Here is a 16,303-nt window from a genome sequence, read left to right on the forward strand (position 1 = left end):
TAAAAACCAGAGGCGCATCTCTGGACATCTTGAAGAGGGGGTAGGGAAGACAAAACCAGAGGCATGTGTATATTCATGGTTTCATGTCGCCTGGGCATAACCTTGGGCAAGCATAGCATGTCTCACAGGGGTTTAAGTGCAAACTCTTAAATACACGTGCAGGCTTGTGTGAGTAGGGACATGTTAATTTATTTAACTGTGTCATTGCTTGCTGCCTCAGTAGAAAATAGTGAAACTACTCTTACTCTCTTTTATGGGTCCATGTAATCTGTTACATTGAAAGGAATTTCTCATACTCAGAAGGTTTGGGGCGTGCTGTGGGTAGACTAGAATGTGAATCACTTGAAGAATTTACCCCTGTGGTGAGGATTTGACGTGCTGCAATTCTCACAAAACTTCTCACATTTCACCGAAAGGTTTTCTCATGCAACTCACCACTCTCTCTCTTTGAAACAGTTTTATTTCTTTGCCATTTGTTTCCACATTTTTCTCTAATGTCCTAGTTCAGCTCCCCATTCTGTTCCTACATCAGCCCAAGTGGTTATCCATTCTCCCCCATGGTGGTCAATTATTACTTCAGTTTCCTCCCTGATATAAGGTCCCCAGAGTACCTTGCTTCTGCCAAGGAAACAGCCCTTTGAAGGACATTCATATTTGTCCTCATTGCACCCACAGAGTCCAGTAGCTAAATAACATGTTATTTTTAAAAATAATAAGGATAATTTAAAAGTGAAAAATAGATCGACTAGGCCTTTAAGAAAGGTGCCCGGAGATGAAGAACAAGGCCAAATGGACACGTTCAGCCTCCACAAGCCACAGTTGGTGTGTCTGTTAGAAATGTCTTGTGTGACCAGATTTGGGGCTGAGGGAATGCCCTAAAACCCACTGTTTACCTCAGTGATGGATGACCCATGGTGAAAACTTAGAAGCACAGTATGATTTGGGGGAGCACTGCAGGAACACAGTGCTGAGATGCAGTGTTCAATGGTAGCTTCGCAAGGTTAATGGAAGATCAGGCAGCCCCAGAAGAAGCTCTTAGTTTTAGAGGCTCTGGTGGATGTTCGTCATTCTGTTATACACCGGCAAATACAACATTTCACACAGAAACCGTAGCAAGCACCTATCTCATATTCTTCCAGGAAACTAGAAAGCATGTGAATTTTACCAGACTTTTAACAGTGTGATGACTGGGGAAAACTGTTAAGACAATCCAGACTTTTTTTTTCCATGTTTTTACTTATAAAATTAAGTGCTTATAACCAGGGTACGGCCATTTATAGCCCAGAGGTCCAATTTTAGTGCTTCATGACCCAGATAACCCTACAACCTTATACTCCTTACAGGATGCAGTGGGGCCCACGTTTTATAAAAATGTGGGGCAATTAGGGCTGATACTGCCCTGGGAAAGCACAAGAGTCATAGTCCTCCCAGCGATGTAATTAAATGACCAGCATAGGAACCAATAAGTATCTTAGAAAATGACATTTTTTAAAAGTTTATTTATTTATTTTGAGAAAGAGAGAGCAAGCGTGGGAGAAGGACAGAGAGAGAGAGGGATAGAGACAATAAGAAGCAGGGTCTGTGCTGTCCACACAAAACCCAGTGTGGGGCTCAAACTCCCAAACTGTGAGATCATGACCTGTGAGCCAAAATCAAGAGTCGGGCACTCAACCGACTGAGCCACACAGGCGCGCCTAAACAATGATATTTCATTTTCATTTTTCACAAGAGAATTTGGGGGTATAGGCCAGTGGTAGAGCATTTGGCTGCACAAGAAAATTCATGTTTACAGATTACAGGAAATTTGTAAAATATAGAAAAGCAGAAAGAAAGAAAAAGATCACCGGCATTCCCGTCAAACAAAGGCAACCATAAATACTATGCCAGTGTAGATTTTCCAGTCTTTTTTTTTTTGTTGTTTATTTATTGTGAGAGACACAGAGACAAAATGAGGGGGGGTGGGCAGAGAGAGAGGAAGAGAGAGAGAATCCCAGGCAGGCTCCGCACTGACAGTACGGAGTCTACCATGAGGCCGGAACTCATGAAACTGAGATCACGACATGAGCCAAAACCCAGAGTTGGACGCTTAATCGACTGAGCCACCCAGGCTTCCCTCCAGTCTTCTTTTTTTAAAAAGGAATATTCTTTCATATAACTTCTTTTGTTTTTCTTGTCATCAACATAGTCTGTAATGAAAATAATAACTTACTGAGCATTTAGTATGTGCCAGATACTCTGTCAACTGCTTTTCGCACTTATCTATTTTAATCCTCGAAGTCACTCTATGAAGTAGACAACTATTTGAGAGAAACAGGAGTGTTAATGATCTTAAAGTCACTTCTCAAGTTACATAGCTAGGAAGTCTCTCTCCCTGGCTTTTCTGATGCCAAATCCATGTCCATTTGCTGTGATATGTGTTATGTACATTTTCTACCCTGCTCTAATCACTGGGTTTCTAAATTTTAGCTAAAGTAACATCACATCATGAAAATGGTGATCAAAAGAAGTTGAATAACTGAATTACTTTTTTTTTTTTTGTAAGAGGAGAAAGGATTCATTTGAATTCCCAGTGAGGAAGCTAGCATACTACAGGTAGTACATGCTTAATAAGTTATTTGTTTAAATTTGTGCTGGGATGATTATACCAATCCAGACCATCAGGGTCTGATTAGCAGTGAGAATGTCTCCTTATTTAACACTGGAGGGTGGAAGCACCTTCTGAGGGGAGGCTTTTCCTCTGTATACCTAGTGATCTTCACATATAAGTAAGATATCATTGGCACCACCTACCTTTTAGCCACCTGAGATACAGAATTAGAAGATGACCTTCCAGGGGTGGCTCTGTTGGTTGAGTGTCCGACTTCAGCTCAGGTCATGATCTTGCAGTCTGTGGGTTCGAATCCTGCCTCGGGCTTGCTGTTATCAGCACAGAGCCTGCTTCTGCTTCGGATCTCTTGTTCCTCTCGCCTCTCTCTCTGTCTCTCTGTTTGCTCTCTCTCTCTCTCTCTCTCTCTCTTTCAGAAAGGGATGATCTTCGGGCTGTCTACCTCCAGTAATAATCTCTGTCCCTAATGCAGCGGCAGCAGCATGACCTAATTAGATTCACTGTATGAGTCAGGAGATGAGGCTTCTCCATCCAACCAGGTTACTAGGTAGCTGGGTAAACTCTACAGTTGATTTCTTCTTTCTGGTGCTGTGACTGAGAAACATTCTTTAGATCATCTCTAAAATACCTCTCAAGGCAAAGATTTCATTAAGGAGAGTTATTTACCAGCCCTCTCTCACTGTATGAGTTTACAAGGATTTCCATAACAAAACACCACAGATTGGCTTGGCTTAACAGAAACTGATAGTCTTAAGGTTCTGGAGAGGAGAAGGCTGAGATCAAGGTGTCAGCGGGTTCGGGTTCTCCTGAGGCCTCTCTTCTTGGCTCGCACATGGGCACCTTGTCCTCTCGTGGCCTTTCCTCTGTGTCTCCATGCAAATGGTTTTTCTGTGTGCCCAATTTCCCTCTTCTTTTATAGACACCAGTTAGATTGGTTTAGGGCCCACACTAATTGCCTCATTTTAACTTAATCACCTCTTCAAAGGTCTCATCTCCAAATACAGTCCCATTCTGAGATACTGGGGATTAGAGTCTCAACATATGAATTCTGGAGGAACAATTCAGCTCGTTACAATTGCTTCAAATGGTATTATCCTAAGACCACTGGCAATGCTTGTATCAGTTATCTATAAGCTCTTCTGCCCTCTCCACAAAACAGTAACGTTGGGATGAGAAGCCTCAGGAAGCAGTTAGGGACCCAGATCATTCCATCCTTCATGCAAGCCATACTTGCTCTGTGGCTTTTATCCTGAGGGTCCCAGTAAGCTCCTGGAACTTGAGGTATCGTGTCTACGTGCAAAGCTGCCAAACAGGAGAAAAAGCAGAGGCCAAAGGAATATCCCTGCTGGCTGAGTCAGCTCTTTTTGAGGCTTCCAGGAAGTCCCAGTTAATGCTTCTGCCCTGTCATGCCTCAAAGGCAGACTAAGTCACCTGGCCACACAGATTTGCAGAGGGAGTGGGGACATGTAGCCACCCACTGGAGCCTATTGTTGCCTCAAGTTCATTGGAGATCCACTACAGGAAAGGCAAGGAGAATGGATTTTGAGTAGGGAACTAGGGATCTCTGCCCAAATCTCTTTGAACAATAAAAGTCAGTATAGGAGAGTTCTCATATGAAAAGTGGTGCAGAATCTACTTTGGCGTCAAGGTCTATCATCACCATTATAACGGCACTCTAGATTTATGCTGTCCAATATGGTAGCCACTAGCCATGTGCGACTGTGGAGCATTCAAAATGTGGTTAGAGCAAATTGAGATGAGCTGGAAAGGTTAAAAAATATATAATCTCAATTTTAATATTGACTTCATGTTTAAATAATATGAATGTATTGAGTTAAATGACCTAATATGCAAATTAAAAATTAAGTTAATCTCTTTCATTTTACTTCTTTCTTTTTAATATAGGTAGCAGAAAATTTTAAACTACGTGTGTGGCTTGCATTATATTTCTGTTAGTGCTGATATTCACCACCCCAAATAGGAGTAATCTAGTGTCAGCTTCTAATTTTTAAAGTTACTTTTCTGGAAAACTTTTAAAATGTCTATTCAGAGACAGCAGCGATAATCAGAATTAGATACATTTCTTCTTATTTCTAAATCCTTATAGAGGAAAATGAGCAGCTGGTTTTTATGATGTATTCATTATCGACGTATGAATTTGCCTCATTTTCCAGGCCAGGTAGTGGCACTTCCCTTTCGCACGCCCTTGCTGCTTTTCAGTCTCTACCCAGGATGCCCGAAGCCCATTTGTTTCTCACCTCCGTGAATTTAGTCTAGAAAAGCACCATGTGCATGCATGTGGACTAGAAAGTTGCTTTGGTTGTGGGCCAAGTTTGTACAAGAAAGTTCACTCAAAAGGAAAAAGTGATGACATGTACACACACACACACACACACACACACACACACACGACACCTTCTTTTGACTGTCCTGCTGTAATGAATTGTTACATGTGCCTACTTCAGTAGACATGTAACCTAAAGATTATAGTAGAAGGGACAAACAATTCTGAAATTATTCAGGTGTGGGAATCATTTGAAAAATAGTAGTCATTGGGTTTTAGCAGCTGCTTCTATCACTGCTTAGATTCCATTCTTTCAATAATCCACACTGATGCCTTTGATAGCAGCTACTAATCCACAATATTATTGTCGTGAAAACTTTCCAATAGTACTTGGACAACTATTTAACTAAAACTTCTTTTAGAAAAGTATTAATTTTGGGGCACCTGGGTGGCTCAGTTGGTTGACTGTCTGACCTCGGCTCAGGTCATGATCTCATGGTTTGTGGGTTCGAGCCCCACGTTGGGTTCTGTGCCGACAGCTCAGAGCCTGGAGCCTGCTTCAGATTCTGTGTCTCCCTCTCTCTCTGCCCCTCCTCCACTCATTCTCTCTCTCTCTCTCTCTCTCTCTCTCTCTTTCTCTCTCTCTCTCTGTCAAAAATAAACATTAAAAAATTTTAAGAAAAAGAAAAAGTATTAATTTTTCATTTCAAATAAATTTGAAATGGAGAAAAAATTAATTATGTAAATAAAAATCACCACACTTCCACAACCCAGCTGGAGTCACTATTTAGCAAAGGGGCCTCCGTTCTATATCTACATTTTTATCCAGCTATATTTTATCTGATTCATACGTGCAATTTGTATCCTGTTCATTTCTTTTGATGTTGTAGTAAAAGCAATTGTCGTGCTTACCATAAAAAATTGTTATTAGTGGTGGCAAAATAATATGTCATATGAAGATACCATACTTTACGTAACTGTTCTTTTAATTTTAGAGCCAGGTTTATTATTATAAATAATGGTTGCGTAGTGTGTAAATCTTGGTTTGATTTCAGAGTGTTTCCTGAAAATAGATTTCTAGAAGTGGAAGTGTCAAAAAGGATTATTAATATTCTTAAGCTTCTTGATCCATATTTCCAAATAGCTTTGTACAATATTTGGAAATAGAAATTCAAGTGTGTTCAAGGGAGAGTTACAGCTTTGTCTTCTACCTTAAAAGTAAGAGGTTATCAGTTTAGTCATGGGTTTGTCATTCCCTTCTACTCCACAGTTCGCAAGGACCTCTCCTAGGGTTTGTTTCTAGGGGAAAAGCACCACTATTTGTAAAAACTGAAACTCAAGTCGGGGTATTCACCTTTGACACACAGAGAAGAAGCATAGAATATGGGGCCAGGAACAGAGACACACACAGGCAGAAAACTAACACTGACTCCACAGCCAAGGAGCTGAAATTGGGAGCGAGTAGTCTTGGGGTGGGGTGGAGGGCAAAAGAGAGGCAGAGTCAAGAGTGGATGTCTGAGGCCAAAAGCAGCATGTGGCTCTCACTTGGTCCCTGTTCACTGATATGGACATGTAGCCAGATCGTAGAAAGCCAGAGAAGAGGGCCACGTGGGGAACCACTTGCCAGCACACCCACAAATGGGACATTCCTTTCAATAGTAAAGATGCTTCTCCCTGGGTATCCCCCAGATGAAACCCAAGGAACATGATTTCCATCCTTGAAGGCCTTCTTTGGCAGAAACAAAATGTTGCCTGCATAGCCTAATGCCGAGCATCTCCTCTCCCTTAAATTCCAAGAATGCATCATGACTTTCTTCCCAAGGATTGTCTTCCTCTTCTTTCTCACCATTCACACCAATCCTGTTCCCACTCCCACTTCTTCCCACCTGTCATCCAACTCAAAGGGTACTTTGTGAATCCATTTCACATACTGTCCCAGCAACCTCAACTTCTCTCTCCTGGCACCTAATCGTAGTTGCGATGACACGTTCGGTGTCCCCCACCCGGTGCGGTGTGAGCTCCAGGTGAGCAAGTTCTGAGCCTGCCTGTCTCCTGGGCTGTGTCCTTGCTACTAAGACTGAGCGTGGCCCATGCGAATGATTTAATACATCTCTCATAAACAAACAAACAAACAAACAAACAAACAAAGGAGCTTATCTTTGTCTAAATATAAACAAACAAACAAACAACCCTAAATTTGGCCTCTTGCTCCTCCTAAGTTTGTGAATCAGAAAGATAGCTTTAGCTAACAGAACATTCTTTCCTCTACATTTGCTGATAGCACACCAGTCAGTCCTGGGAGTTCTCAGACAAATCAAATTAGAAATGGTTGTACTCATTTGGAAAATCAAGAACTGGCTTTGAAATCTTTCCCCACAAATTAGATTGAATCAAGATCATTTTCCCCCAGCTTATAAATGCTTGATTGGCTTTGTTTGATGCCTCGTGATTGAAACTCAGCCTTGCACTGCTAGCTGTATTTTTTTGCTCACCAGGGTGTTGTGATGTCTGGATGATGATTAAAAACAAAACAAACACCCACAATGAAAATGCTTTGTAAATAACAGCTCAGCACAGTAGTATAACCCTTAGAAGTGCACATTTAGGATCCTCTAAAACCAGTTGAGGTAAGCAGAACCTCAGGATGGGTTTGCTCTATTCCCTTGAGGTCTGAACTTGGGTTTTCTGGTGGCACCTGGGTGGCTCAGTCGGTGAAGCATCCGACTCTGGATTTCAGCTCAGGTCATGATCTCCCAGTGTGTGGGTTCAAGTCCCACATTGAACTCTGTGCTGATAGCACGGAACCTGCTTGGGAGTCTCTCCCTCCCTCTCTCTCTCTCTCTGCGCCCCTCCCCCCTCATTCTCTCTCTCTCTCTCTCTCTCTCTCTCTCTCTCTCTCAAAATAGATAAATAAACTTTAAAAATATTGGTTTTCTGGTACAGCAAGACAGCCATTCCTGACATATCATCTCAGGATCAAAGGAAGGGACATACCAGGACTTGGCTGTGACATTTGAAGAGTCCCAGTGGGAGTAGACTGGTCACCAATCTCCATCTCCCCTAGTTACTCACAAAGTCCCTTTATCTAACTGCTGCTTTGTTCCCCAGACTAGAAGCAGACTCATCCTAACTTTGGTCAAGTTCTGTTCCCACCCTACCTCCATCAATGACTGCAGGTTTCTTGTCAACAGATAAAGACTGGTCTACTCTTTGAATGCTTTCTGCTTTTCCCCTCTCTTTTTCTGCAGGGGTGGACAGAGGTGGACAGAGATATTCTCAGATGAGTGACAGCTATGTGTCCCCAGGGCCAGAAGCCTTGGGTCCCATATCTGGTAGATGGTTTTCTGGTTCGCACCACCCTTCCAGCTAAAGCCAATCCCCACCGCCACCCCACCCCCACTTCAGAGGCTTGGTGAAAGTGTGTGCTTGCCCCTATGGGGGTGAGTGAACTATATGTGCCCTGGGGCAGTTCCCTGACACCTCCATGGGGGACCATTCCAATCATCTGTCAAGGTTCAAGACCACAGCATCCCAACTGCCTCCGTTCCATTGCACATCCTGGTGGCCAGTAGATTCCAGAATAGGGCCTGGCAAGTGTCTTTCCTCTGTCCTCCTCTCCCCCATTGACTCCAGGCCAGGTGAGGACCTTATTGTCAGGTAGTGAGCAGCATTTAGTGGGTGGAATGAAGTCCTAGAAAAGACTCAGGGAGTAGTGGCAAACAGCCTGATTGGGAATGAGTTAGAGGCCATTGGCCTTGCAGGCTCCTCTCATGCCTTGTATCTATGACTTCTTTGAGACCATAATTTAAAGCAGCAGGAGATAACTTTCTGGTGCCTTCCACAAAATAGCCAAATGGCTTGAATCACTATCACAGGCAGGAATAGAGGTCTTTGGGTAGTGAAATGTGTCAGGAAAGAAGGCACTTGCCAAATCAAGACAACTAGAAAACGATGGTGCCAGTCATCACTGGCCAAAGTTTGACTAGAAGAAAATGCCCACAACTGAAAAATGCCTATGTGCACTCCATCACTGGTGGTCCCTTTAGCCATAACCTGTGGTCTGTGCAGCCAACACAAGTAAGTAAGGAACTATCTTGAAACAAAGTGGATCCCTTAGCAGAGAGATAAGGTAAAGGCAACACCTAGGTAGAAACTCGGGCACAGTTAGCTTGGGCTACTAAGATCTGAACCATGTCATGTACGTCCATGACCTCATCTAAAATAAGCATAGGATTATGTTCAATAATACAGCTGTGAAATAGGCACAGATTAAGTCATTTGTTCATGTCTTTCTTCTCAGTTTTGTTAGCTTCTTATTCTACCTTGGTGAACCATGGCATTTTCGCCTCGTGCTGTCTGAGTCCTGGCTAAAATACCCAGTGGCCAATGGGAAAAAGACGATGACTGCATATTCAGCAATGTTTGGCAAACCAGAGACCATTAGCTCACCATTCAGCGCGTTTCAGTCTGTTCCATCTATTACACACTCACATTGAGACCTTGATGGTGTTTCCTCCACCGTGTCCATGACAGAACAGCATCTTCTGAAGTTTGTCCCTCTGTATGGACAAGAAGTGTTGTGTGTGACAGTTCATCAGATTCATTCCGTGGTCACATGACAAAGACTTAAATGTACAGACATTCCTCACTCACAGGTCATCAGGAGACCACAGTAATTATGAGATTACTGTAAGATCTCCTTTTCGACAGGCCCCTCCACCAGGGAACAAGGGTTTTAGTTGGATGGGTTTTATTTGGAATTCAGTCAGCTTTTCACTAACTTCTGATCTCGTGGTAGAATGATGGGGATTCGTTTGGAAAGGGGGTAGCTGTTCAGCACCTGTGTTCTCGCTCATTGTTTTCTTCTGATTTTCACTGTATATCCCTTGGATCAGCACCAAGCTAAGCAGGTTACATATAATTTCACCTATTTTATTATCTGCAAGAAATTTTTAAACACCATAAATCCTGGTGCAGTGAAATGTTAACCCAGCATTTTCTTTGTAAAGTATTTATGGATGCTTTTTGTGTTGAGGGAACTAAGGAGAGGAATAGTCAGTCAGTTGGTTGTTATATCATGTGAAGTATGGTTTTAAAAATTGGATCTCTTCTTTAATTTTTAAAAAAAAATTTTAATGTTTATTTCTGAGAGAGAGACAGAACACGAGTGGAGGAGAGGCAGAGAGAGAGGGAGACACAGAACCCGAAGCAGGCTCCAGGCTCTGAGCTGTCAGCACAGAGCCTAACACAGGGTGTGAACTCATGAACTGCGAGATCATGGCATAAGCCAAAATTGGACACTTAACTGACTGAGCCACCCAGATGCCCCAAAATTGGGCCTCATTTTTAAAAACATAAATAAATAAAATAAAATATTGGGCCTCTTTTTAAAAATATGAAACACAATCATTTTCTGTTTACTATTTTTGTAATATACATCATCCTCTCTGGAGGCTTGTGCTTTCTTCCCTGCAGTTAGAAAGAATTAGTAGAAGGACGAGGTGTCCTTCCTTATGCCCTGAATCATTCTAAAGAAAGGTATTTTAAAATGTAAACACTTGGCTACACTTCTCATCCAAATGACTCCTGTTCCCCCCTCTAAAGAGGACAAATGATAAGGATGTGGGTGCACTCCATCTCAGAGACCCTAGGAATGGGAAGCAGTGGGGACCTTAGAACCATCCAGGCCAAAGGTTTCAGGTTACAAAACAGAAAACTAAGACTATATAAGTGACTTACCTCAGATCACTCAAGAAAGTGGCAGACCTGGGAAAGCAGAAAAGCACCATTAGGAACAATGTTGGGCACCTTGCTCATGGCCTCATTTGATCCTAAGTCAACCCTCTACTATTATGCTGGTACAGTAGCCAAAAATAAGGATCAGACAGAATATGTGTTTTTTCCAGTAAATACTTATGACAAGAAGCCATTTCTCCCTAAATTGAACAGTTTTACTTCCTTCTCAGAATTCAATGGAAGATGTTCTGTACCCAATTACAAATGTATTAATGCGTCAAGCCTAGCCAGGTATTCAAGAGTAGCTAATTACAACAAGGCAGTGTAAGAGATGTAGCAGATGTATGGTAACACACGTGTAAATATGTAGATAAATGGTATGGTACACAGACCAATGAAAGCTTGTGGAGATGGCAGCCACCTTGTGGATGGAGGGATCTAGAAGGGGCTCAGGTATGTGGCCCAAGAAGGAGGGAGTGGGAAGTTGGGTGCCGATGCCTGAGGAAGCCATTCCTGGTGGAGGGAGAAAGGCATGGAATGTGTTTAGGGGGCAGTTGCCATAGTAACTATACAAATTGATTGGATGGGTCAACTTGAGGACTTCTGTTTGCTGTCAGTGTGTCTTCACACTCTACTGGGGGTGGACGCCAGGATGGCAGGTGGCAGTCAGTCAGCAGTTAAGGGCCATCTCTGCTCTTACTTACTTGAAGTCTGTTGTTCAAGCGGAGGAGAGTAGGAGCTATGCTTGGTCTCCCTGCCCCTTCAGCCGGCACAGCACCTCCTATCAATTTGACCTACAAAATACCTGTTTGCTTTTCTCCCTCTCCCCCTTTGCCATTCTCCATGGAGCTCTCCACAAGCACTTCACTGCTGTAGTCTACTAACTGCGATTGAGAGCTTCCTGAAATATGGCTCTTGACTTCTCATCTTTGCACACAATGCACTCCACGCACTAAGGACAGCCCCCTGAGGGATGCATCTGAGGCACAATATGACTATGCATCTATCCTAGACTCTACAGCTATTTCCCCTTCACCCCCTTCCCATTGTCTTGTTTCCATAGGATCAAGTTCTAGTAGCTCAACATGGTCTAAAGGCTTACACGATTGTGTCTCTTTGTGTCCTTTCCACTTTATCTTGCCTGCTGACATGCTGGCTGTTGAACTGCAGTCAGCTGACCTTCTTGTAGGTCCCTGACTATGCCACACACCTTCCTGCCTCCGGCCTTAGCAAATGCTTTCCCTCTGTACTCAGATAACAACACTTTCCTTACTCTCCACTTTGCTTCTCCTCTGCTTCCGTAAAATCTCAATTCCAATGTCGCCTCCCTGAGGAAGCCTGTCGTAACCTTCCAGATTAGGATGGGTTTCCTTTGTGTGAGATCATGTACTGCTTCTTTGTAGCAATTAGTGATGTGGAGATTCTTCTCTGCCCTCTGGATGGAGGGCCTCCTTGGGGAGGATGAATCAATGAAAAGAGTTTGCTTTCTTCACCGACACAAACTTGGTTCTTGGGTTTCAAGTCATGACCATCTGTAGGAGGCCCTAAAGCTGCTCATGACAGGGGACAGTGCCAGCTCTTGTTGTTTATGGTACGAAACACTGTTTTTACACAGATATGGGAAGTCTTTCTAATATGGCCTATGGACAGATCTTTAGGGTTTCAAAGTTCGGTGTTCCATCTGCAGAGATCACTCTTGTGTGAGAAAGGTGGGGTGGGAACGTCTGTGTTTTAAGGGTTTTAAAGAAAAGGCCGTGGTGGATCCTTGAGAAGAAACATAGGTATTGTTGGGGGGTCTCTAATGGACAGCTACCTGCTCTATCTTGGTTCCAGCATCTTTGGGTATCTCACCTTTTGGAGGATGGGCTTATATGAACGTGAAAGCACAGGGCACTAAGAACTGCCATCCTGGGGACAAAGTGAGGTCCTCACTCAGGGGCTCCAGCTCCCTGTTGCAGTTGTTGCCTTGGGGAGGCCTTACCACAGTCTTGACTGGCAGCGTCTGGAGGGTCACCATCCAATCAGGACATGGTGGAGTTGCCAGGAGAAATACATCAGGTACCAAGGATTTAGCCTCTTCAACATAGAGTGACTTCTTTTTTGAACAATGAAGGACACTGCAGGTCTTGTAACTTAGGGAGGGGGCAAAGGGACCCGTGGCAGTGTTACTGACTTCCTTTTAATCTCATCTACAGAGCCAGGGTTGGCCGATTTATCATGAAGATTTGGCCACAGTGCACTCCTGTGTCATGGCATGCTCCGTACTTATCAGTCAAAATGTACATTTAAGGACTAATGCAAAGGATTAAGATCACATTTACAACTTATGTGTAAGCACATTGGTTTACAGTGCTTGAGAAATCGTGAAGGGTTCTTGAATTCTCCAATGAATTCAATGTGCAGTGGAGTAGAGAGTCTGAGAAATGGAGTTTCTTTCTTGGCAGGGCGGTGGGGAGGGAGATGGAATGAAAGTTGAATTGATAGATCGAAGGGGTAGAATACAATCTGTAGACTTTTAGCCACTTTCTGTTTTGACACTGTTCTAAAGTGAATTGCCTTCCTTCATGCTGTTTCTAAATCATGGCGGGGACTCCCTCAAATGCTGCCTTGAGAAGGATTCCAAAGTCACAAATGGCATTATTGAGAAAGATGAAATAATCCATGCTGACTTCAAAAGTAGCACTTGTGCATTTAGCTGATTTTTTCTTCTTTCTCCCTACTGGGGAGATGGGGGTGGGGTTTGGTATAGATGTTTCTCAACACTGTGGCATTTCTGCCAACAGCAAGCATGACTGAGACAGGATTATACGCAGAAATGGCACATGGCAGCTGTGGCATGGGGAGCTGAGCTGGAAACACGCACTTGCAGGCATTTCCATTCTACTCCCATCTCTTTCCTACTTGTTTGTTTTTGGACTTGCCGTCAGAGAACTGAGGAGGGCTGTGCTCTAAGAGCAGGGAGCTTTTGGACAGCTCAAGCAGCTGCCCCAGGGCAAGGGCAACCGAGGACAGTGTGAAGGATTGTGGAGGAGTGTGACCTGTAGTGAACCAGGGACACCTCAAAGCATTTCAACGTTGTCCCGCTCCCCGAGCATGTCAACAGTGTTGATCACTGCACATGGCCTTACCTTAACTGGGGAGAATCCCTGAGGCATTTATCTGAATTTCTTGCTACCAGAGACTAGCCGGGACACTTGAGTGTCCTTCGAGGCTTGCTGAGTCCCCTTGCCTATTTCAGGAGCATCTGAGCTGAGGTCCATTGGACACTGAGTAGATGAAGCGAGTCTGAGGGAGGGGGGTTCCCAGACCTGTCAGATATGAATGAACTGATCAGATCAGAGGAGAATCACAGTTTCTTTAGGCCCCCATCCCCATGCCTGTGGATCCATAGAACACTCAGAGGATGGCTTGGGTTGAGCTCAACATCGGATTGTAAACCAGTGGAGGAACAGGGACATTGGTATGACCTCCTGCTCTTCTACCTTCCACCCCATCACTGCCCCCCAACTGTTCCCCTTTCTGCATAGCCTCCAACTTTGGGTACAGCCTTGCTCTGGCAAATTTGTTACCAGAGGAGGGATACTGACTTCAGGAAGAGAAAAAGAGGAGGAAAAGGACTGCTGTCTCTGAACTTTGCTAGAGGAGTGTTTGTGATTTTGCTCCTTCCAAAATGACATCTTTGCCTCGGTCAGTCGGCCATCAGTGGGGATGTTTTCATTCTTGAAAAGAAGGCCATGAGAAATTTTTAAAATGTGCAAATTCAGACAATGGATATCATGAGCAAATGGGTAGAAGTTTTAGAATGGTTGTACCTGGTACAGAGAAAGAACACATCAAAGATGGTGACTGAAAGGAGATCCTTCCATGTCAGACAAGCAGACAAACAGAGTCCCGTTGTCCCTGCTAAGGAGGCAGGTGGCTTTTGTTAAACTTCTTACCTTCCTTCATGAAGCTGGTTTGTGAATTCTTTTTTTTTTTTAACGTTTATTTATTTTTGAGACAGAGAGAGACAGAGCATGAACGGGGGAGGGGCAGAGAGAGAGGGAGACACAGAATCGGAAACAGGCTCCAGGCTCCGAGCCATCAGCCCAGAGCCCGACGCGGGGCTCGAACTCACGGACCGCGAGATCGTGACCTGGCTGAAGTCGGACGCTTAACCGACTGCGCCACCCAGGCGCCCCAGTGTGAATTCTTTAAATGGAGGCAGTGTTACCGTGCAGAACACATGGATAACATGGTTGAGTGCTTAGTCTATCGCCAGGTGTGGTGGGCAGTGTGAGCCATAGGCAATTTCTTGATGGATATCAAGGCCTTACCCTTTGACCCATTAACTAACTTCTGGAGATCTAGCTCAAAGAGGAGGAAACATCTAAACAACGACAACAAATGATTAGTGCAAGAATATGCTCATAGCGGCATGGTTGATGAGCGGACCCTCAGAAACATGCTATTGGTAGCAGTGTTTGGAGACTGCTGCTTGCCTTCAGAAATATAAGACTATCATTAACAGGCCTGGCTGGGATCTAGGGATGTTTTCCTGGACTATGGGGATTTGGGAGTTGAATGATTCACCTGCTCTGGTACTGGGGGCTGCCCCAGGTATCTAACCTCCCTATCTGGCCACCTTAGTGGAAAGGTGAACTCAGGCAGCCAATTAAGGCAGGGCATTCCCCCCACTTTTGGAAATCGCTGTCTTTTTTTGTGTGTAAGTGCCTGTAAGAGTGTCTTTAGAAGGCTGAACCTAGCATCATGCAAAGACAGACCATTCGCGGCCTTGAAAGGAAAGATTTGCAGGAAACGTGATGTGTCCATGACTATTTAGATGAGAATATTGTGTTATGCTACCTGAATAAGCCTGCTGCTTTGTTGTGGAGATTAGTTTGGAGCTTAAAAGAGACAAATGGTAGGGATAGAAACTAAGATGTGGTGGGCTGCTGGGTTTGCAATACAAATTCCAAATGGCTTTCATAACATAACACCTATTCACAATTTATAAGGTATCCCAGGCTCTCTCTTTATTGACCTAGCAGAAGTGATTCTGGAACATTTTTTTATTTTCCTGTAACTGCCTGATGTAAACGCATCCTCTAATCATCCTCCAATAAACATGGACCAGTTTTCCCTCACTTAGGCAAAGGATAATCTTCTGTGTCTTCCTGGTTCTAGTCTATGCACACTTAATATTCCCCACCTCTAGTCTTCCCACCGCCCCCCGCCGCCCCGCAACCCATGCTGCTGAAAATCTTCATAGCTTGAAATCAGGTGGCTGTCACTTTATTTTTTCTAAACTTGAATGATAACTTAGCAAACATAAACTCTACCTGTTTATCTTTCTGGTCTGACTTCTTCCATGGCCCCTGGCCCTCCCTGCCCCATATAATGTTCAGAAATGACAAGTTCCCTGTAATCCCCAGGTATGCCATTTTGCTATTATATCCAAACCTTCCCACACAACGTGCCGTTTATTTGCTGAAAAGCCTGGCGGGGCACACTCACTTCTCTCCTTCCCCCACTTCCTTCCAGGAAAGCATCACCTCCCTTGTGAAACCTTTGCTTGTATAGTTATTTCTTCTACCAGGCCCCCCCTGGGACCTTTCGTGTCCTTCTTTTAGCACATCCACATTGAAACAAACTTGTTTCATGTGTATCTCTCTAAACTTTGTCCCCTGCTTGGCCCA

At 43.9% G+C, this 16,303-nt stretch overlaps 1 protein-coding gene across 3 annotated transcripts in view; it reads left to right on the plus strand.

Annotated features, from left to right (window-relative positions):
• The window catches only part of CNTNAP5 (contactin associated protein family member 5), an 801,428-nt gene that overhangs the window by 416,717 nt on the left and 368,408 nt on the right, over positions 1 to 16,303 (plus strand). The gene's annotated exons all lie outside the window — the stretch shown is intronic.

The sequence above is a fragment of the Panthera pardus genome, unplaced genomic scaffold (genome assembly GCF_024362965.1).
Source record: "Panthera pardus isolate Hobbes unplaced genomic scaffold, ASM2436296v1 HiC_scaffold_10, whole genome shotgun sequence".
In the NCBI taxonomy this organism is placed as follows: domain Eukaryota; kingdom Metazoa; phylum Chordata; class Mammalia; order Carnivora; family Felidae; genus Panthera; species Panthera pardus.